At 41.3% G+C, this 22,863-nt stretch overlaps 1 long non-coding RNA gene across 1 annotated transcript; it reads left to right on the forward strand.

Annotated features, from left to right (window-relative positions):
* Positions 1-6,158: 6,158 nt before the first annotated feature.
* LOC134486986 (uncharacterized) lies at positions 6,159-20,881 on the forward strand. Its single transcript, XR_010066626.1, has 3 exons — positions 6,159-9,203; positions 10,524-10,597; positions 11,448-20,881. It is a non-coding gene; the product is annotated as an uncharacterized LOC134486986 (long non-coding RNA).
* The last annotated feature ends 1,982 nt before the right edge of the window (positions 20,882-22,863 follow it).

Raw genomic sequence — 22,863 nt, forward strand, 5'->3', positions numbered from 1 at the left:
ACAACTTGACCCACAACACCCAAAGGGAGCCAGACTCCCACCTCCTCTAACATGTCCAGGATCAGAGGTGAGGAGACCATAACAACTTCCCCAACACCGGCAGTAACTGGGTCCCTTAGAATCCAGGGACACAGGAACCCCCACCCAGTCAGTAGCACAGGTTCCTTGCAGTCTGAACCAGTGACCTGAGCAGACCTTGGGCGATGGCGCCACACCCAGTCCTACAAAACCCAGAGGAAGCCCAACTCTTAGGTGCTCTAACACGTCCTAGAATCAGAAGTACTCTCAAACACCCAGGATCATATGATCACAGGATCACAGAGGAAGCTTTACTCCCAGGAGATTAGACACAACCAGGATCTCAGGATCACAGGATCCAAGAATTATAGGATCACAGAGACAGCTGGACTCTGAGGAGTTCTGATACAACCAGGATCACAGGAGAGACAGGATATAGTCAGGAACAGTAAGGGCAGGTAACACTAGAGAAAACCAGGTGGCAAGAGACAAGCGCAAGAACATAAGCAACAGAAGCCAAGGTTACTTGGCATCATCAGAACCCAGTTCTACTACTACAGTAAGTCCTGGATATCCCATCACACCAGAAAAGCAAGATTTGGATTTAAAATCACACGAGATAGAGGACTTTAGGAAGGACATAAGTCACTCCTTTAAAGAAATACAGGAGAACACAGGTAAACAGGTAGAAGCCCTTAAAAAGGAAACACAAAAATCCGTTAAAGAATTACAGGAAAACACAACCAAACAGGTGAAGGAATTGAACAAAACCATCCAGGATCTTAAAAAAATGGAAATAGAAACAATAAAAAAAAATCACAAAGGGAGACAACCTTGGAGATAGAAAACTAGAAAAGAGATCAGGAGTCATATATGCAAGCATCACCCACAGAATAAAGAGATCGGAGAGAGAATCTCAGGGGCAGAAGATACCATAGAAAACATTGACACAACAGTCAAAGAAAATGTAAAATGCAAAAAACTCCTAACCTAAATTATCCTGGAAATCCAAGACACAAGAGGAGACCAAACCTAAGGATAATAAGTATAGAAGAGAGTGAAAATTCCCAACTTAAAGCGCCGGTAAATATCTTCAATAAAATTATAGAAGAAAATTTCCCTAACCTAAAGAAAGAGATGCCCATAAACATACAAGAAGCCTCCAGAACTCCAGATAGACTGGACCAGAAAAGAAACTACTCCCATAATAGTCAAAACACCAAGTCCACAAAGAAAGAATTCTAAAAGCAGTAAGGTGAAAAGGTCAAGTAACATATAGAGGCAGACCTATCAGAATTACATAAGACTTCTCACCAGAGACTATGAAAGTCAGAAGATCCTGGGCAGATGTCATACAGACCCTAAGAGAACACAAATGCCAGCCCAGGCTACTATACACAGAAAAACTCTCAATTACGTAGATAGAGAAACCAAGATATTCCATGACAAAACCAAATTTACACAAGATCTTCACACAAATTCAGCCCTACAAAGGATAATAGATACAAAACTCCAACACAAGGAGAGAAACCACACCCTAGAAAAAGCAAGAAAGTAATCTTTCAACAAACCCAAAAGAAGAGGGACACACAAACACAATTTCACCTCTAACAACAAAAATAACAGAAAGCAACAATCACTTTGACTTTCAACCAAAAGTTATCAAAAAAGATAAGGACACTTTATACTCTTCAAAGGAAAAATATATCAAGATGAACTTTCAATTCTGAACATCTATGCTCCTTAATGCAAGGGCACCTACGTTCATAAAAGAAACCGTACTAAAACTCAAACCACACATTGAGCCTCACACAATAATAGTGGGAGACTTCAACAACCCACTCTCATCAATGGACAGATCAGGGAAACAGAAACTAAACAGAGACACAGTGAAATTAACAGAAGTTATGAACCAAATGGATTAAATAGATGTCTATAGAACATTTCAACCTAAAACAAAAGAATATACCTTCTCAGCACCTCATGATAACTTCTCCAAATTTGACCATATAATTGGTGGCAAAATAGGCCTCAGCCCAGGCTACTATACCCAGCAAAACTCTCAATTGACATAGATGGAAATATAAGAAGATTGAAATAATTCTTTGCATCTTATCAGATCACCATGGACTAAGGCTGGTTTTCAATAACAACAAAAATGACAGAAAGTCCACATACACGTGGAAGCTGAACAAGGCTCTCCTCAATGATCAAGGTAGAAATAAAGAAATTCAAGACTTTTTAGAATTTAATGAAAATGAAGGTACAATATATCCAAACTTATGGGACACAATGAAAGCTGTGCTAAGAGGAAAACTCATAGCTCTGAGAACCTCAAAAAAGAAACTGGAAAGAGCAACACTAGCATCTTGACAGCACATTTGAAAGCTCTGGAACAAAAAGAAGCAAATACACCCGAGAAGTAGACACCAAGAAATAATTAGGGGTTGGGGATTTAGCTCAGTGGTAGAGCGCTTGCCTAGGAAGCGCAAGGCCCTGGGTTCGGTCCCCAGCTCCAAAAAAAAAAAAAAAAAAAAGAAAAGAAAAAAAATAATCAAACTCAGGGCTGAAATCAACCAAGTAGAAACAAAAAACTATACAGTCAACAAAGCCAGGAGCTGGTTCTTTAAGAAAGTCAGCAAAATAGATAAACCCCTAGCCAGACTAACCAGAGGGCACAGAGAGAGTATCCAAATTAGCAAAATCAGAAATGAAAAGGGAGACATAACAACAGAAAATGAGGAAATTCAAAAAATTATCAGATCCTACTACAAAAGCCTATACTCAGCAAAACTGGAAATTCTGGAGGAAATGAACAATTTTCTAGAGAGATACCAGGTTCCAAAGTTAAGTCAGGATCAGATAAACCATCTAAACAGCCCCTAAAGAAATAGAAGCAGCCATTAAAAGTCTCCCAAACAAAAAACTGCCCAGGAACAGATGGGTTTAGTGCAGAATTCTCTCAGACCTTCAAAGAAGACCTAATACCAATACTCTTCAAGCTTTTCCACAAAATAGAAACAGAGGGAACACTACCCAATTTGTTCTATGATGCCACAATTATGCCTATACCTAAACCACACAAATACCCAACAAAGAATGAGAACTTCAGACCAATTTACCTTAAGAAAATCGATCCAAAAATACTCAATAAAATTCTTGCAAACCCAAGAACACATCAAAACGATCATCCATCATGATGGAGTAGGCTCCATCCCAGGGATGGAGGGATGTTTGAATATATGTAAAGCCATCAATGTAATTCACTATATAAACAAACTCAAAGAAAGAAACCACATGATCATCTCTAGATTCTGAGAAAGCATTTGACAAAACTCAACACCCCTTCATGATAAAAGTCCTGGAAAGATCAGGAATTCAAGGCCCATACTTAAACATAATAAAAGCAATATACAGCAAACCAGTAGCCAACACCAAACTAAATGGAGAGAAACTTGAAGCAATCCCACTAAAATCAGCGACTAGTCAAGACTGCCCACTCTCTCCCTACCTATTCAATATAGTACTTTACATCCTAGCCAGAGTAATTAGACAACAAAAGGAGGTCAAAGGGATACAAATTGGAAGGGAAGAATTCAAAATATCACTATTTGTAGATGATATGATAATATACTTAAGTGACCCCCAAAATTCCACCAGAGAACTACTAAACTTCATAAACAACTTAAGCAAAGTGGCTGGATATAAGATTAACTCAAACAAACCAGTAGCCTTCCTCTACTCAAAGGATAAGCAGGCTGAGAAAGAAATCAGGGAAACACCATTCACAGTAGTCACAAATAATATAAAATGCCTTGATGTGATCTAACCAAGCCAGTGAAAGATGTGTATGACAAAAACTTCAAGTCTCTGAAGAAAGAGATTGAAGATGATCTCAGAAGATGGATAGATCTCCCAGTCTCATGGATTGGCAGCATTAATATAGTAAAGAGGTCATTTTGCTGAAAGCGATCTACAGATTCAATGCAATCCCCATCAAAATTCCATCTCAATTCTTCACAGAGTTAGAAAGAATAATGTGCAAATTCATCTGGAATAACAAAAAACCCAGGACAGCAAAAACTATTCTCTCTTTTTTTTTTTTTTTTTCGGAGCTGGGGACCGAACCCAGGGCCTTGCGCTTGGTAGGCAAGCGCTCTACCACTGATCTAAATCCCCAACCCCGCAAAAACTATTCTCAACAATAAAAGAACTTCCAGGGGAATCACCATCCCTGACCTCAAGCAGTATTACAGAGCAATAGTGATAAAAACTGCATGGTATTGGTACAGAGACAGACAGATAGACAAGTGGAAAAGAATTGAAGACACAGAAATGAACCCACACACCTCTGGTCACTTAATACTTGACAAAGTAGTTAAAAAGTTAAAAACCATCCAGTGGAAAGATAGCATTTTTCAACAAATGATGCTAGTTCAACTGGAGGTCAGCATGTAGAAGAATGCAAATAGACCCATTCTTATCACCATGTACAAAGCTCAAGTCCAAGTGGATCAAGGACCTCCACCTAAAACCAGATGCACTGAAACTAATAGAAGAGAAAGTAGGGAAGAGCCTCGAACACATGAGCACTGGGGAAAATTTCCTGAACACAGCACCAATGGCTTATGCTCTAAAATCAACAATGGACAAATGGGACCTCATAAAATTGCAAAGCTTCTGTAAGGCAAAGAACACTGTCAATAAGACAAAATGGCAACCAACAGATTTGGAAAACATCTTTACCAATCCTACATTCAAAGGGCTAATATCCAACTCAAGAAGTTAGACTCCAGAGAAGCAAATAACTCTACTAAAAAATGGTGTACAGAGCTAAACAAAGAATTCTCAACTGAAGAATATCGAATGGCTGAGATGCACCTAAAGAAATATTCAACATCCTTAGTTATCAGGGAAATGCAAACCAAAACAACCCTGAGATTCCACCTCACATCAGTCAGAATGGCTGAGATCAAAAACTCAGGCGACAGTAGATGCTGGCGAGGATGTGGAGAAAGAGGAACACTTCTCCATTGTTGGTGTGATTGCAGACTGGTACAACCATTCTGGAAATCAGTCTGGAGGTTCCTCAGAAAATTGGACATTGAACTACCTGAGGACCCAGCTAGACCACTCCTGGGCATATACCCAAAAGTTGCTCCAACATACAACAAGGACACATGCTCCACTATGTTCATAGCAGCCTTCTTTATAATAGCCAGAAGCTGGAAAGAACCCAGATGCCCTTCAACAGAGGAATGGATACAGAAAATGTGGTACATCTACACAATGGAGTATTACTCAACTATCAAAAACAACGACTTCATGAAATTCATAGGCAAATGGATGGAACTGGAAAATATCATCCTGAGTGAGGTAACTCAATCACAGAAAAACACACATGATATGTAGTTGCTGATAAGTGGATATTAGCCCAAAAGTTCGGAATACCCAAGATACAATTTACAGAGCACATGAAGTTCAAGAAGAAAGACAAATGTGTGAATGCTTCAGTCATTATTAGAAGGGGGAACAAAATAGTCACAGGAGAAAATACAGAGACCAAGTGTGGAGCAGAGACTGAAGGAAAGGCCATCCAGAGACTGCCACACGTGGAGATCCATCCCACATGTAGTCACCAAATGCAGTCACTATTTGGGATGCCAAGAGGTGCATGCTGACAGGAACCTGATATAGCTGTCTCCTGAGAGGCTCTGCTAGAGCCTGACAAACCCAGAGGCAGATGCTTGCAGCCAACCATTGGACTGAGAATGCGGTCCTCGATCTAGTAGTTGGAGAAAGGACTGAGGTAGCTGAGGTGGTTTGCAACTCCATAGGAAGAACAACAATATCAACCAACCAGACACCTCAGAGCTCCCACGGACTAAACCACCAACCAGAGAATACCATGTGGAGCGACCCATGGCTCCTCTTGCATATGTAGCAGAGGATGGGCCTTCTTAGGCATCAGTGGGAGTCCTTGGTCCTGTGAAGGCTCAATGCCCCAGTGTAGGGGCATGCCAGGGCAGGCAGGCTGGACGGAGGGAATAAGTCCGTGGGCGCGTGGGGGAGCACCGTCATGGAAGCGGGGGGGGGATGGGATGTGGGGTTTCTGGGGGGAACTAGGAAAGGGTATTATATTTGCAATGTAAATAAAAAATCCAATAAAAAAATAACAACTTGAACAGATTTGGGATGGATTTAAAAGAATGGGAATTAATTGGAATTGAGGAAGTTTTTAAAATATATTTTTTAAGCTTTTAAGATTTTTATATGAGTGCTGTATCTGTACTCACACCTGCATGCCAGAGAAGGGCATCAGATCACATCACAGATGGTTATGAGCCACCACGTGGTTGCTGGGAATTGAACTCAGGACCTCTGGAAGAGCAGTTAGTGCTCTTAACCACTGAGCCATCTTCTGCCCCCTTAAAAAACGTATTTCTTTTGGATATGATGATGGCAAAACAATGCAAAAATAATTTTATGTTTCTTTTTTTTGTTTTTTTTTAAGATTTATTTATTTATTTTATGTATGTGAGTACACTGTAGCTGTCTTCAGACACACCAGAAGAAGGCATCAGATCCCATTACAGATGGTTGTGAGCCACTATGTGGTTGCTGGGATTTGAACTCAGGACCTCTGGAAGAGCAGTCAGAGCTCTTAACCACTGAGCCATCTCTCCAGCCCCTAATTCTATGTTTCTTAAATTTCCTCAGCAGCCAAAAAGAATTAAACCAAAAAGACAATCAATATGCATTAGATTTATTTTAAAGTCTGAGCTAAAATTATTTTTGGGACAACTTGAGAATCTGTTACATCAAACTGCCTACAAAATATACTAAAATCCAAAGCCTTCTAAGAAGTTCTTCCTCCAGGACGGTCATGCTTTGGCATGGTTTGCAATTGTTTCCTTTACAGTATCAGCTGAATTGATACATTCGTACTTGCATGAAACAATCCAATTCTTTTGTACTTCAGAATTTTCTGTGATTATTTCTTAGATACCTCTAAATAGTCTATTAACTAGGTGTTTTGTTTTTTAAATCTTCTTATCTTAGTTAGGGTTTTACTGCTGTGAACAGACACCAACACCAAGGCAACTCTTTTTTTTTTTTTTTTAAGATTTATTCATTTATTATATATAAGTACACTGTAGCTGTCTTCAGATACACCAGAAGAGGGCATCGGATCTCTTTACAGATGGTTGTGAACCACCATGTGGTTGCTGGGAATTGAACTCATGACCTCCGGAAGAGCAGTCGGGTGCTCTTAACCACTGAGCCATCTCTCCAGCCCCCCAAGGCAACTCTTATAAGTACAGCATTTAATTAGGGCTGGCTTACAGGTTTAGATGTTCAATCCATTGTCATCAAGGCAGGATGTGGCATTGTCCAGGCTGATGTGGAGCTGGAGGAAGTAAGAGTTCCACCTTTTATACTGAAGGTTTCTAGAAGACGACCGACTTTCAGGCAGCCAGGATGAGGTTCTTAACCCCACAGCCCCAGTGACACACTTCCTCCAGCCAGGCCACATCTATTCCAATGAGGCCACACCTCCTACTAGTACCATTCCCTGGGCCAAGCATATTCATTCAAACCACCACATGTCTTAAACTCATAATTAAAATTGGTCTAAATTTTATAGATACCAAATCTGAAAAGCCTTACGTTTAAATCATTAAGAGTTAATGACCATTGTTAGTTAAAGCGATGTTATCTGTTTTTCATTTTATGCTCTGCCTTGGTCTGATAAAAGGTCAGACTCTGGCAAGGGAGAAAGTTAAAGGTTGCTCCGGAGAGCTTGTCCTTTATTAAAGGCACTGCTTTATACAGCTTAGAGACAAGTCTTATACAGCATTCAAAGCTTCTAGTGCATAACTAGTAGTGAATGGACATTGGTGTGACATTGGGGTCTCAGACACTCTGTTATTAGGAACATAGAGATCTAAGCTGAAAGTGCATTACAGGCACACACAATACCTCCCTAACTAGTCAGACACACAAAGTAACCAGGCATAGCATGGGGCCCGGGAGACTCCAGTGTAACACCATTGTATCATAACTGAAACTTAAGTTTGTCACATAGTTCTTTATATATTTCCTTTCTAGGACCCATGACAACTAAAATACGATAATAGTCCATCCTCCTTATGCATGCAAATAAATGATTTGAGAAATTTTAGTATTAATCAAGTTACTAAAATCTGTTACTACACACAGGATTAAGTTACTGTGGAATGACACAACCACATACTTAATTGGCAAATTAAAAAAAATAAATGAAAGAATGAATGACTAAATAAATGGGGATATTTACGTTACCTATATCCTCACATTCTATTTAGCTATGCTAACTTCAATTTTTTTTTCATTTTAAAGGATAATGCTTTTTCTGCTGCCCACAAACATTTGCCCTAAGAGAGACACATTTTAAAGTAAACGCTAAGTGAAAAGAAAGAGCCCAAGGGCTGTTCTAACATCTGGGTGAGTTTACCTGTGGGAGTTTAGTCTTGCTGTCTGTCTATTGTAGTGCTAAGTGTAGGCACCACACCGGAGTCTGCACACAAACTCAATTAATCCTGCCCCTAAGTTATTTTTGATTGGTAAAGAAAGATCCCAACAGCTAACAGCTGGGCAGAGGAGGCCTAGGTGGGTGTTGAGAGCTTTGGGTGCTGCTTCTAGGAATTTGACATTTGTCACTGGTCTTGGACAAGGAAGTAGGGTCAGATAAGAATATTAGAAACAGTGACCAGGGGGCTTTGTTTACTGCTGTGCTGAACGCCTACCTTGTGTGATTGCTTTGTTTCCGACTTTACTTAATTACTATCTTGTGCGATCTTGTTTACCACTTCGCTCGATTACTTTGTTTTCAATCTAAGAACTGACCATGGTTTTTTGTTTGTTTGTTTTTTGTTTTTGTTTTTTTTTGGATATATTTAGAATGATATAAAAGCAGACTGGGAAAGAATAAAGACTTCATTCAGCCTCAGCACAGGCTGTAGTCCTGTCATAATTCTGTCTAATTGGTTTTCTTCCTTTTTAATCCTTACTTCCTCCCTTGAGACCCAGGTGACTGACTCAGCTGGCTTGGTCAGGTGGGGGTTTAGGGTTCCCGAGCTTGCGGCTGGAGGAGAACTATGAGGAAGAATGTAGAGGAAGAAGGAGAAACTGCCATGGGTTAGGTGAGCCATAAAAGTGGGTCCTGGGGGGTTGGAGAGATGGCTCAGTGGTTAAGAGCACCGACTGCTCCTCCAGAGGTCCTGAGTTCAAATCCCAGCAACCACATGGTGGCTCACAACCATCTATAATGAAATCTGATGCCCTCTTCTGGTGTGTCTGAAGACAGCTACAGTGTACTTACATATAATAAATAAATAAATCTTTAAAAAAAAAAAGTGGGTCCTGGAGGCTGGCTGATGGAGTTAGAAGCAGCCCAGATGAAACACAGCAAGTAGTAAGTAATAATTCGAGGTTATTGATAGAAAAGTAGATTCCAATAGCATAGAGAGTAGATATGTGCCAGCTATAGTGCTGATTATGGCTTATTGTAAATATAAAAGTTGTGTGAAGTAGAAACTTCTAGTTCTTTGGAAAGTTAGTTACGTCAAATGATGGTTTGCTGGGGCACACAGGTGAAAGGCTGTCTTGCTAAAGCAAACATGTGAAAGACCGTTTTCCTGAAGCAGACACAGGCGGAAGGATGTTTGCATATAGCAGACACCTGAAACGATGCTTGATGAAGGAGTATAACTATGACCCCACAGACAGCGGGAGAGGAGCACTGAGCATTGGTTTGGTTTGCTAGGCCTCACTGTTTTTCACTAACAACACTCACATATTGGTTCGCCTTACATAGCATTGTTGAGCTCAGCTTGTGGTAATGCAGCCATTGAGAGACGCTTGCCCAAGAGCTGCTAGTGAGGTTCCTGCAGTAGTTTGCCACCTCCACAGCCTCACCTTAGGCCAGTTGGCGAGCCTGGGCGATTTCTTCAGGATTGAACTACAGTTGCCTGGTGTCTGCTTGCTGAAAGGGCTGGATTGTAGTTGCTGATTTGTGCCTGGTGTCTGCCTGCCTAGAGCACTGGTCTGCAGCTGCTGAGTTGTAATTGGTGTCTGCTACAGGACTGAATGGCTGCCCAAGAAGATCAAGCTCGTTCCCAAAGAACTATTGCTGAATAGGTCTATTCCCTCACATCCTAATAACTTTTCTCTTCTGATACCTCTGCTGGGTGTTGGGCTACAGGAGAGGTTGAACCCTTATTAAAAGTAGGTTGCAGGGGTTGGGGATTTAGCTCAGTGGTAGAGCCGCTTGCCTAGGAAGCGCAAGGTCCTGGGTTCGGTCCCCAGCCCCGGAAAAAAAAGAAAAAAAGAAAGTAGGTTGCAAAAATTTATACCTACAGTTGTGTGTATCTTTTATCCTGGAATTAAATGGTCAAAGGCTGGTTAGAAACTCTGGGTCAGGATTAAATCATTTCTACAGCATTATGCCTATTGTTTTTCAGAAAATTAAGTGCCAGATGGCTCCTGGTCTGATGCATTCTACCAGGACATCCAGAGACCATTGGACAAATGAAAGGTATAAAACATCCGGCCAGGACATCCAGAGAACACTAGATGAATGAAACTTCTGAAGGCAGATGACAAATCCATTGAGATGGCCCAAGAGGGAGAATCATCTGATAAAACTTAGGGAGACATTAGGACTTTAACTCATTAAGCCAAGACTTTGAGGAAACAACAAGGACTAACTTAAAAAAAATACTGTTATATTTAATGACTGTAGCTTGCTAATTCTTTTTAATGCCAAATCCAAATGCCTTTTAATAGGGGGATTAAAGATACACCTATAATAGTATGACACACCTATGATAGACATTATGACACACCTGTGATAGGAGAGATAGTGATTTGTTTTGTCATGATAAGGGTTATTATAAATGTTTATGTGGAATAGGCTGTATTACATCCATTTTGCTCACAACAAAAACATTGGCAGAAATTATAGAGATGGATAAATTGAGAATGGTTTTTGCCTGTCTTCAGTCCTGTTAGATATTCTTACAATTCTCTTATGCTTGCCTGTAGTAATTAGACTAGCTATAGAGGCAAAGCAGTCAACCTTGGCCTCTATTGCAGCAACTATTTTTTTTTAATAAAATTAGAAGGGTGGGGGAGATCTTGGAGGCACAGAGGTCCTGGTACAAAGTGTTATGGAAAATCAGGAATGTTGAACACACAGGGGCCTCTTCTCAATGGAGAAGATAAAATACCCATTTTACTGCCCAGAAGACTGGTCATGACCCCGTGACCTTTTGCTATCTGTAGAGGCAGGCCTCACCTAAACTTCCCAGAATGGTTATTTCAGATTCTTCCCTCCCTAGACCATTACTTACTGTACTGACTGGTTTTGTGTGTCAACTTGACAGAAGCTGAAGTTATCACAGAGAAAAGAGCCTCAGTTGAGGAAATGCCTTCATGAGACCCAGCTGTAAGTCATTTTCTCAAATAGTGATCAAGGCGGGAGGACACAGCCCATTGTGGGTGGTACCGTCCCTGGGTTGGTGGTCCTGCGTTCTATAAGAGAGCAAGCTGAGCAAGCCAGGGGAAGCAAGCCAGTAAGAAACATCCCTCCGTGGCCTCTGCATCAGTTCCTGCTTCCTGCCCTGCGTGAGTTCCAGTCCTGACTTCCTTTGGTGATGAACAGAAATGTGAAAGTGTAAGCTGAATAAACCCTTTCCTCCCCAACCTGCTTCTTGGTCCTGATGTTTGTGCAGGAATAGAAACCCTGACTAAGACACCCACCCTTAGGGTGGATGTCACAAGTACATTACAGCCTGCTGACTTCTATGCTATCAGTCAGAGAACACAGACATGTACTCCCTTCTAGGCCTTTTAGCTATAGAACCCACCCTGACGGTCACATGTACTTCATAAAGGCGTTTCTATGTAGTCACATCTTAAGCTTTACTGTGCACCTGTGATTGGACTGACTGTCTCCTGGAAACCTTTCCCCAAATTGTACTGTGTTTTGAATATGCTGACAATGAACTCCCTAGCGTTAGACTTCCTAAAGTCTGACCCAGCTTGACAAAGTCGATCTGCCCTGGGTTTCCATTCTTACCTTTTTGTCAAGTTTGCTTCCCTGTCTGGTGCCTGTAGGAACCCCTTAGGTTTTTTGATAAATGTAGAAAATGGTTATATCTAAGTCATTTGTAGAGTGTCTTTTTTTTTTTTTTGGTTCACCTTTAAAAAGTTTTTTATTACTGTATATTAATCATTCATGATGAGGGCCTCCACTTCCCGTCCCTTGCCCATAAGCTTTTTCGCATGTTTGTGCCGCGTTTGCTTATGTGTTTACAGAAGGGCACTCCCCATCCTTCATGAGGATTGCATTAAGAACAAACAGTACGGTTTTCTACAGCGTCTTATGAGAGTAGCATGCTGCACAGTAACCTACATAACAAGGATCAGCCATTCCCTGCCTAGCATCTGTCTAAACAGTGAGGTCCCCAGAGGGGCTTCATGAATTGAGGTAGTTCACATACAAAGAGAATAAAGTGTGAGGTCAGATTAGAGGGACAGTAAGAGTGTTTGCTTGGGTGGCACTGAAGTGATCAGGGTAGGACACACCCCATCCAAGGACGACTTGCAAACTTGCAAGGTGCTCACACTTTGGAAAACAAGACAAGCAAGAATCCAAGAGTCAACAACGGGAGGAAGGAGAGCACAAGAAAGAAGGGCCAGCTGGGGCTGGAGAGATGGCTCAGAGCATAAGAGCACTGGCTGCTCTTCCCAGTCCTGCTTTCCATTCCCAGTGCGTGCGTGAAGACTTGCAACCATTTGTAACTTCCAAAGGCTCTGACTCCCTGGCCCCCATGGGGCGCTGCACATACATGGCACACAAAGCACTCTCTCTATAAAATCTAAAAAATTAAGTGGTTACTATTTTCACTTAGTAAGGTTAACCTATTTCAGAAGCAGGGTGACTTATGATAATATTATTGGTAAAGTATTGTCTGACAGGAAGCGTAGAGCCACAGACATGGTAGGTTCTGAATCCTCCATTTTAGTTGATAGAGATAAAGAGCAGGGACAGAGAGATGAGAATAAAGGAAGTCCTTGTCTCTGCCCAGGGCCAGAGGCGACATTAAGTGTCTTGAGTTGCCAAGGGCTCCTGAGGGAATTGGGTCTGTGATGGTGCTGCAGGTGGAGTGTCTATTTCAGAGCAAAATGACCGAAGGGTTTGTAACCGACTCAGAGACCTTGGCACACCTAACTGCATGTGGAAGCACCATTCAGGCCATATAATGTAGCACATAGGCAGCGCCACCTGCCAAAATAAAGACTAAGACCTACTCCATCAAAGTCCACAGTTCTGGGAAGACTCTAAATATACTAACCTGGTTTTTTGGGGGTTTTGTTTTTTGTTTTGTTTTTTTTTTTCTTTATGCTTCTGTAGTTCCGCTTCTGACTATCTGGCTAACTGTGCTTGTTAACTGAAGCATGTCAACCCAGACTGTGTTTTTGTGCTTAAAAGCTCACCCTGAGAAAGTCTTGGGACTGCACTAAGATCCTGAATACCCAATATAGTTACCACTGGCCAATAAAGACCTACTGTTTGCTTAAACCTATGTCTGAGCAGTTTTCTCTGGTGGATACCTCACAACAGGATTTAAAAGAGACTAATGGGTTGACTCACAGTCTACAAGTGACTGACCACAGCCAAGGTCTACTCTAGCAAGGAATAACCCAGATAAGACCTGAGATACGACTCTAACAGGTCAACCATGGGTCTGACATCATTGAAGAATGGTAGCCCAGGGGCTAGAGAGATGACTCAGCAGGTCAAAGCACCTGCTGTAAAGATTTGGTGACTTGAACAGGACCTTAAAGACTATTTTGGGTACTTTTGGAGAAGTTCTTATGGTATAGGTCAAGAAAGATCTTCAAACCAATCCATCAAAGGGCTTTGACATTGTTCCTCTTATGGGCCGTGAATCACGGTAGAAGTCATGTTACAGTGATGTGTGACTGCTGCACATGGTATGATTTTAAACTTCTGAATTCTAAGCCCACGTGAACCTTTGTGAGGTGCACATGTATTTGTTGGGTGTTGTACAGGAGACCACTGCACAGAGAAGCAGTGGGTGTCTTCCTTCCTCTCCAGCCCAGGGCTTTTGTTACCCTTGCAGGTGATAAGGCCATGCAGATAATCAGTGAGCATATATGCCCCTGAGCTGAAACACAGCAACAATCAGAAGAAAGGAGGTCTGATGGTAACCCAGGCGGCTTTGGGAATCAAGGTGGCTTTGGTAGACGTAGACAGGGGTGGGGTGGGAAGGTTGGAGTTGGTTTGGGAAATAACAGGGGTAGTGATATGGGTGGGGAGATGAAGTTTGGCCTCATCGTGAATACAGCAGTGATGCGTGATGTTGGGGGTGTGTGATGGGCACGTTGGACAGACAGGAAGCAGTCAGGCCCATCCGGTAATAACCATAGTCAGGGCAGCATGCAGAGGGAGTCAAATCAGCCTGTGGTTCTGGAACTCGCTCCTATTGTGGTTCTAGTGCTTGTCTTGGCTGGGGGCTGGTGTCAAATGCAGTGTCAGGCGGTGCCTTTGACTCTGAGGAGGGTTTGGTTCAAGTGTAGACTCTAAATCCTCTGGCTGGGGAATGGAGACAGTGGGTTATGGTTGGTTGATATGAATGGTGGGAATTCAAAATTTTCTAAATTCACAGAAAGTTCCTTGTAAATACATACGTAGTAATTTTTTTTATTGGTTTGCTTAGTGTGGAGTATATGTAGCAGGTTTGTGACATTTTCTTTGGAAAGAAGAAGAGATGGAAAATCTTGCATTGTGACATAGGGGTTAACACACAGAGTGGCTGAAAGTGAGCTGCTGGTGTGTGCTAGACGTAAACTAACACTTCAGCCCATCTTGGGGTTTGTAGAAATGTTTTGCCCTTGTATTTAAGGGATTCCTTAGTATGTCCAACGTAGAAACTATTGGTTAGAACTGTACTGTTTTCTTATTTAATTTGAATCCCAGGAGATCATGGGGCCTTTGTGTTTTGTTCCTGTGGTTTTGTTTTTAACACTGGTCTTCCCTCATGCATAAAGTACTATCTGAAGCCGTCCTCCAGTCTCTGCAGCTCATCTTGTTTCAAATGTCAACTTTGCCGACAGCAGGCTGTAGATATTCTTCCCTTGGACCATGCTCCTGTATCTGTGTTTTATCATCCAACGATGCATCACCCTGGCTGCTCCACTGTCACCCGCTACTCTGTAGTTCACAGAGTCTTATCAACACTGGGACTGCAAGGCTGTGACACAGAACCTGAATCACTTAACTGAAACCCTGTTGGATTGATGGTGGTGTAGAGGCACGCAAGGCTTGTAGGGTGAGAAAAGGAGAGAGTGTGGCTGCAACTTGGTGTCACTGGATCCTATAGCTTTGGTGAGACTGTCCGCAGAGAGCAATGGTGGGAAATGACTTGAAGTCAAAGGTCAGATCACATATGTGGGGACTTGGAATTCTGTTCTTGGAAAACCTACCTCACTTGAATGTGTTAAGTGAAAAGACACATGTGCTGCTGCAGGCTGTGCCCTGTGCTTGAGTGCCTTGTGTGAGTTGTCATTGTTGGAAATTCTTGGTTCTTTTTGAACACTCAGAGAACTCATCCCACAGATGTAGGTGATGGGGGTTAATAGTGACATTTATGTAAATACATGGCCTTATAAATCCAGAAGCATTCAGTACTTTAATCAACTCTTTTGGCTCTTGGACAAGTTGGACCTTTCAGTGGTGAAGATGTGGTTATTCCTGTGTGGCATTTCAGCCTGGCTGTACAGTACCAGGCTCGCAGCCACCAACCTGACTGTTCAGTCACTTTCCATATCCCACTATAGGACTGGTGCAAGCAATAGGTGCTTTTCAGTAGCTCCGTCCAGCAAAACCCTCACCCAGACATAGAGCACAGGCCATGGAGCATCATAGTGCTTGACCCTGGTACTTACCCAACCTTCTCCTCTCCTCTCTTCCCCGCCATGACTTATTTTTCCAAATTTTTGTCCACATTCCAGATAAAGTTTCCATACTGCGGAGTGACGGCATGTGGTAGGATTGTCCTTTTTTGTCTGGATAACCTCTGATTCAGGTCTCCGTTTCAACATACCCTTCACATTGTAACACTGTGTCCAGGTCTCAGTTTCAACATACCCTTCACATTGTAACACTGTGTTCAGGTCTCCCTTTCAACATACCCTTCACATTCTAACACTGTGTCCAGGTCTCAGTTTCACCATACCCTTCACATTGTAACACTGTGTTCAGGTCTCCCTTTCAACATACCCTTCACATTGTAACACTGTGTCCAGGTCTCAGTTTCAACATACCCTTCACATTGTAACACTGTGTTCAGGTCTCCCTTTCAACATACCCTTCACATTGTAACACTGTGTTCAGGTCTCAGTTTCAACATACCCTTCACATTGTAACACTGTGTTCAGGTCTCAGTTTCAACATACCCTTCACATTGTAACACTGTGTCCAGGTCTCCCTTTCAACATACCCTTCACATTGTAACACTGTGTCCAGGTCTCCCTTTCAACATACCCTTCACATTGTAACACTGTGTCCAGGTCTCCGTTTCAACATACCCTTCACATTGTAACACTGTGTTCAGGTCTCAGTTTCAACATACCCGTCACATTGTAACACTGTGTTCAGGTCTCCGTTTCAACATACCCTTCACATTGTAACACTCTGATTTCCATCTGTGCTGTTCTGTCTCACAGCAGTCGCCCTACCAGGCTCCATTAGCAGGATGTCAGAAAGTAACGCCATTTCATTTAACACATCCCACCCAGAGGCTGACAGATCGCATATGCATAGTAAACATATGGCATCTTATTTTTTTTAATTTTTTACATTTATTTTCTTTTTCGAGACAAATTTTTCTGAGAAGCCCTGGCTGACTGTAGACAAGGCTGGTCTCAAACTTTGAGCCCTGTCTTCCTCTGCCTCCTGAGTTCTGGGATTAAAGGCATGGCTGACACCACCACCTGGCATGGAGGAAATGGCTCAGTCTTTAAAAGTTAGGCTCACAATCCCAAATACTGGATAACTTTCTCAGAGCTTTGTTTCTTTTTTCTAGGTTAAATTTGGTTTTGGTTTGTTGGAAATAAGGTCATTGTATATCCTGGGCCTGCCCTGAAAATTGCTATGCAGACTAGGCTAGCTGTAAACATACAGAGACATGCTTGCTTCTGCTCCCAAGTGTGGAGATTGATGGACACTGCCACCATGACTGGCTCAGACTAAATCACTCACACACACACACACACACACACACACACACACACACACACACACACACACACACACTATTCTTTTCCGTGCTAAGGACTGAACCCAACATCTTGAACTTGCTTAGCAAGAGCTCTATCACTGAGCTATACCCTTAGCCCCATTTATAGATTTTAACCTCTTCTACTCATCCTGCTTAGCTAATAGGAAGGGGCTCAGACCTCCAAGTACAGTCTATCACACCTGGGGTTCAGACCAGGCAGGCTGAGTAGAGTAGGCTATACTTTCTACAACAGTTATACATAGAAGGTACAGAACAGTTGTATGCCAAGAAGCACCGTAGGCCACTTAGAGGTGTGAAACTGGAGAGAAGCAACTTTTCTGACTTTAGTGTGCAAGCAAGTCTGACTTTTTCATATGTTATGTTACTCACAGAAACAACAAACAACACTTCCCAGTCTCTACTATCATCAGCAGTGGATTGACAGCTGGAGTTGGAGTTGCAGGACTTACTGACCATTCCCACACCCTCAGCTTTTTTTCTGCTATTCACTTTCACAGCACGACTCTCGGATAACTGGTAGAGAAGCAGTATCTCGCACCCTTCATATGCCACCTACCATCTCCCATGTGCCAGTCCTCCTGTTCAATGTACTCTGTTGGCTCTCTAGTGAGATCAGAAACTGAGCTCACTCTTGTCAGGTAACACATTTTATCTTTTAAATAATATTTATGTGTATGTTAGTCTGCATGAGTTATGTGCACCATGTGCATGCAGGAGCCCACAGAGGCCAAAAGAGGGCATAAGATCCCCTGGAACTGGAGTTACAGGCAACTGCAAGCCACCATGTGGGTCCTGGGAACAGAGCTCTGGTCCTTTGCAAGATTATTCAGGATTCTTAATTGTTGAGCCATCTCTTCCTATCTCGGGTTCTCTGTCAAATAAGGGTGATAATAGGAGAACTGGAGGTCAGTTCTGTTTTCGTATGTAAAATAAGTCCCGGTCTGAAACCCAACAAATAACACTTCATGGGGCTGTGAACATTCAATAGTATAGTTTTATAAGTGCTATAACTTCTCACAGCACTTTTCACTGTGTATTCCTGGTGATTCTAGAACCTATCTTGCCTACAAATCATCTGACCTCACTAAATGCTGATTTTGGTCTAGCCAGTTGACAGCTATGTCTGAAATTCTGCATTTTTATCAAGTTCATTTCTGACACTCTAGCCTACTGCCTGAGTAAGGACATTCCAAGATATAGTGGCTTTCACCATTCTTAGGTAAAGCTCCACGGTGGCCCTGACAGATTTACTTTGGCATTTTATTTTTTTGTCTCCCAAAGCATTTTAAAATCTGTTTAGTTTCTGAGACAGGGTGTCATAGCCTAGACTGGTCTTGAACTTACTATATAGCTGAAGATGACTGTGAACTTCTAATCCCCTCTCCACCTCCCACAGTGCTGAAATACAGATATATGCCACCATGTTTATTGCATATATCTTTAAAAATTTGCCGAGTGTATTGGTCATGCTTGTAATTCTAGTCCTTGGCAGGTTATGTAGGATTGTGAGCTCCAGGCCAGCCTAGGCTACATGGTTAGACCATGTCTAAGGAAAAAAGGGAGGAGGATATAGCTCAATGGTAGAGTGTTCTTAACATGAACAAAGTCCTGGGAACAACTTCCAGCCCTCATCAACATACATACAAAGCTTACATTTATTACTTGGTGAGTGATTATGTCACTCAGTGACTGTCTTTGAGGCATAGTTAAGGAGTAGACAATCCAGGACCTGAGGGAAGGTAGGTTGGGGATGAATCACTTCTAGGAAACTAATAAAAATCTTTTCCTCCTCATAGCTCTCCACCTTTCCCTACATGTTCTAGTGAGAATTGGGGAAACACTGAAGAAAGCCCTAGGTAAGAAGACAAGCATAGATGTATCAGGTCGTTATTGGTCTTAGTTGAAAATAAGTTCTGAAATAGTCAATATTTTCATCTCTGGGTAAAGGCTGGGACAAATTTCAAATAAGATATTAAGTTGGAATTACAAAAAGCTTCAAAACAACTCAGTGTTCTGAGTTATTATGTAATCACTCATTTTGGCTTACAAAGAAAATACTCTTTATCTTTCAAGATTCCAATGATATCATTCATAGATCTAGGGAAAAATCCTACTAGGAGACATATGCTCATGTTTTTTCTATATAATGTTCTAAATAAAGATCCCAATATTGTCACAGCAATCCTGAGCAGGAGCCATGTTGAGATGTCACAAATCCTTGTTTCAAACAACACTACAGTTGTGGTAACTAACGGTGTGGCACTGGAATGAAGACTATAAAGACCAACAGAATGGTGTTGTGGTAATTTCTTACCACAATAGGTCAGTATAAAAAACATACAACCCGGGTTGGGGATTTAGCTCAGTGGTAGAGCGCTTGCCTAGCAAGCGCAAGGCCCTGGGTTTGGTCCCCAGCTCTGAAAAAAAGAAAAAAGAAAAAGAAAAAAAAACCACACACACACAACCCAGTTATTATATTTGTAAGATATATGTCTATATTGGGCAGATCTATGGCTGTCCTAATCTATCCCCAGCTATGAGACCCCATTTCACTTGCGGCTCCTCCAGGCTATATGGTTCTGTTCCACCTTCCATCTCTTCTATCTCTATCCTTCTTCCTCCCCCTTTCCCTATTCTTCCTCCACTCTCTAAAACTTCTAGCCCCACCTTTCCCTTCCACTGCTCATTCACAGGCTCCAGTCATTATTTGACCAGTTAGAATGGGGAGAAGGTTCACATGAAATCACCTGAGTATGTGATCCACTCCTCATCCAGGCAGCCCCTCTTGAGGAAGCAGAATTAACATCAGAATACAAACAGCACCATGGCAACCCACATTTCCCCCCTTTTGCACAATTACAAGGCTCTCTTCTTTCAGATATAAATTGAGCACAACCACTACAGTTATGTAAATTATAAAGTATAAGATACATTTAACACCCAGTCCATCATAGTTGTCAATTTAGATAAAGCACTCTACCATCTATCCTAACTTAAAACACTTACAATTCTATACCTGAGTTATGTTCTGGTTTTAGCTTGTATTATCATCTGAAAACCATCCTCTCAAATGTATATCATCTCCCTCAATGTTAACTTGAGTTGACTATGAGACTATAACTAGTCTTTAACCCCATCAGAAATCTGAGAATGACTTAACTATTACCTGAAAATATAGGAAGCACAAAACATAGCTTCTAAAATTTAACCAATTTGTAGAGATGGCTGACAACCTGGACACTTCCTCAAAATGTTGGGAGTATTAGTCTTTAGCCTACTGGCCTGGGATCATCTGGTAGACCTCTGTAAAGCAGAATCTTGAAGGACTGCTTCCCTGTCTTGGTAGAGTTATCAGTTGACTGTTCCACATAGTGTATCCTTTTCCTGGACAGTGTTTCGTCGGTAGATGAACTGAGGCAATTCTTGACTAGTGGCTGTCTTGCCACATCTGGAGTAACTCCACTGATCCTCAATTTCTACTTTGAACCAAGAATGGGTGCTGTCAGGAACATACAGATCTCTAGTCAAATGATCTTTAATAATGAAATGGTTGTATTCTTTGGCCTTCTGACACTTTTGCAGACTATCATCTACGTAAAGCATACCTGAACTGTCACACCTTAACTATTCTTAGTCATTTCTATTTGAGTAAATTAAAAACATTATTATAATTAAATCAGAATATAATATAACCATGCAATAACTATCTGGCCCTTAACTTGTGTTACTTAATCATCTTCAACAGTTTGTAGTGGCAGTTATCAGAAGGACTAGGTCTAACTTAGATGAGTTGCACAGGCATGATGCCTATCAAAGAATAACAATATTAATTTTGTATTAATATAAGAAATTCACACCAATGAAAACCCTTAAATTCCATACCAATGAGAAATTATAACTTCAATTTGCATTAATTAGAAAGATTTCTGCCAATGTAAAATATGGCTATACAATGTTTTAAGAGTAAATTTAATAACATCTCTATTTGTTTATTCCTCTAATGTTTATACTTTATCTCCCTTTTCTCTCCCACCCCCTTTTCCTTTACCTAAGAAGGAAGGATAGAGAAGAGGAAGGAAAGGTAGAAATCCCTGAGTCTAAGCTCTCTAATTTCCTCCATGTTCAAAGCTACAACATTTGTAAATTATCTCTTAAAACATATGTAGATATGATAACATATCTATAGTTCATAAAGTAACCAGAACCATCCACCCCAACCCAAGGAATTGGGATTATGATCTTCTTTTGCTTGCTTCTAGTTGAATTGGGGCAAAGAATTCCCTTCTGGGGGCCCAAAGGGAAAGAGGAAAATTGGCTTTGTCAAGGGAGAGCTGGCTGGCATCATTGCCTTCCAGTCACTGTATGAAGAGAAAGTTCATGGCTTAGCTGACATTCTGACTGTGACAGTCTGAAAGGCTGCATGGGTGTGCTAGCTGTTCTGGAAATGTTCTGGAAGCAAGTCTCTAGAGGAAACAGCTTTGATGTAGTTGAGGTAGAATCAAACAAGAAGCTGGAATAGAAGGTTCCAGAATCTCAGCACCCCAGAGTGTGAATCTTGTCAGGGCTATCTCCTTCCTCTTTCATTTTGTAATATACAAACCTTAAAAACATTCACTCCAGTGTGCAGGGTGCATATATCAGTTAACGAAGATCAATAAAGAAAGACAACTGCCTTTCTTCATAGGCTAGTTTGATTATGTGATCAAACTACGATATAAATTTCCATTCATGCCATCTTAAAGGATGGTATGTAATAATAAGTCATGAGAGTTTTGTACCCAATAAGTATTATCGACTCTATATAGACATTTAAGTCTCAGCCAGTTCTAGAGTTGTCTTTGTATGCAGAGACATATGCATCATCATATATACATCACGTATCTTGTTGACCTTGTTTCCTTCTTATCTGTAGCTAAGGTCTTCAGGGGGTCACCAATTGTCACGTCTGATTTTTATCAACTTGGAAAGAACCCATAGCTTTTCTTTTCCTGTGAAAAGATAGCCCCTCCCCCAGCATAACACATTTCCCATTTTCCATTCTGATGTCATAACATCCTTAAAATAAACAGGCTGGTTTAGTTTAGCAGTTTTTTTCCACAATACAATGTCTTTCAGCAGCCGTAGATTTTGTTTGTTAGCATTTAAAAAAAATTTAAGGTTAATAAAGCACTATGTAATCTATCTCTGGGGTTTTTTGTTGCTCTTTTTTGCCTGTTAAGTATCCCTTTCAGAGTTGGATTAGATCTCTCCACAATTGTTTGTCCTGTAGGATTATATATCTGTAACATGTTTTATACAATATGTAAAAAAAACTGCTTCATCTTATTAAATACATATGTCTGACCCTTGTCCATTTAATTTGTACGGATATTTCCATAATGGTCATAACTTCTAACAAATGAGTAATTACAGAATCAGCCTTCTCTGACGATAAGGCAGTTGCCCATTGAAATCCTGAGTATATGTCTAT

This window comes from Rattus norvegicus, chromosome 5, assembly GCF_036323735.1.
Source record: "Rattus norvegicus strain BN/NHsdMcwi chromosome 5, GRCr8, whole genome shotgun sequence".
In the NCBI taxonomy this organism is placed as follows: Eukaryota; Metazoa; Chordata; class Mammalia; order Rodentia; family Muridae; genus Rattus; species Rattus norvegicus.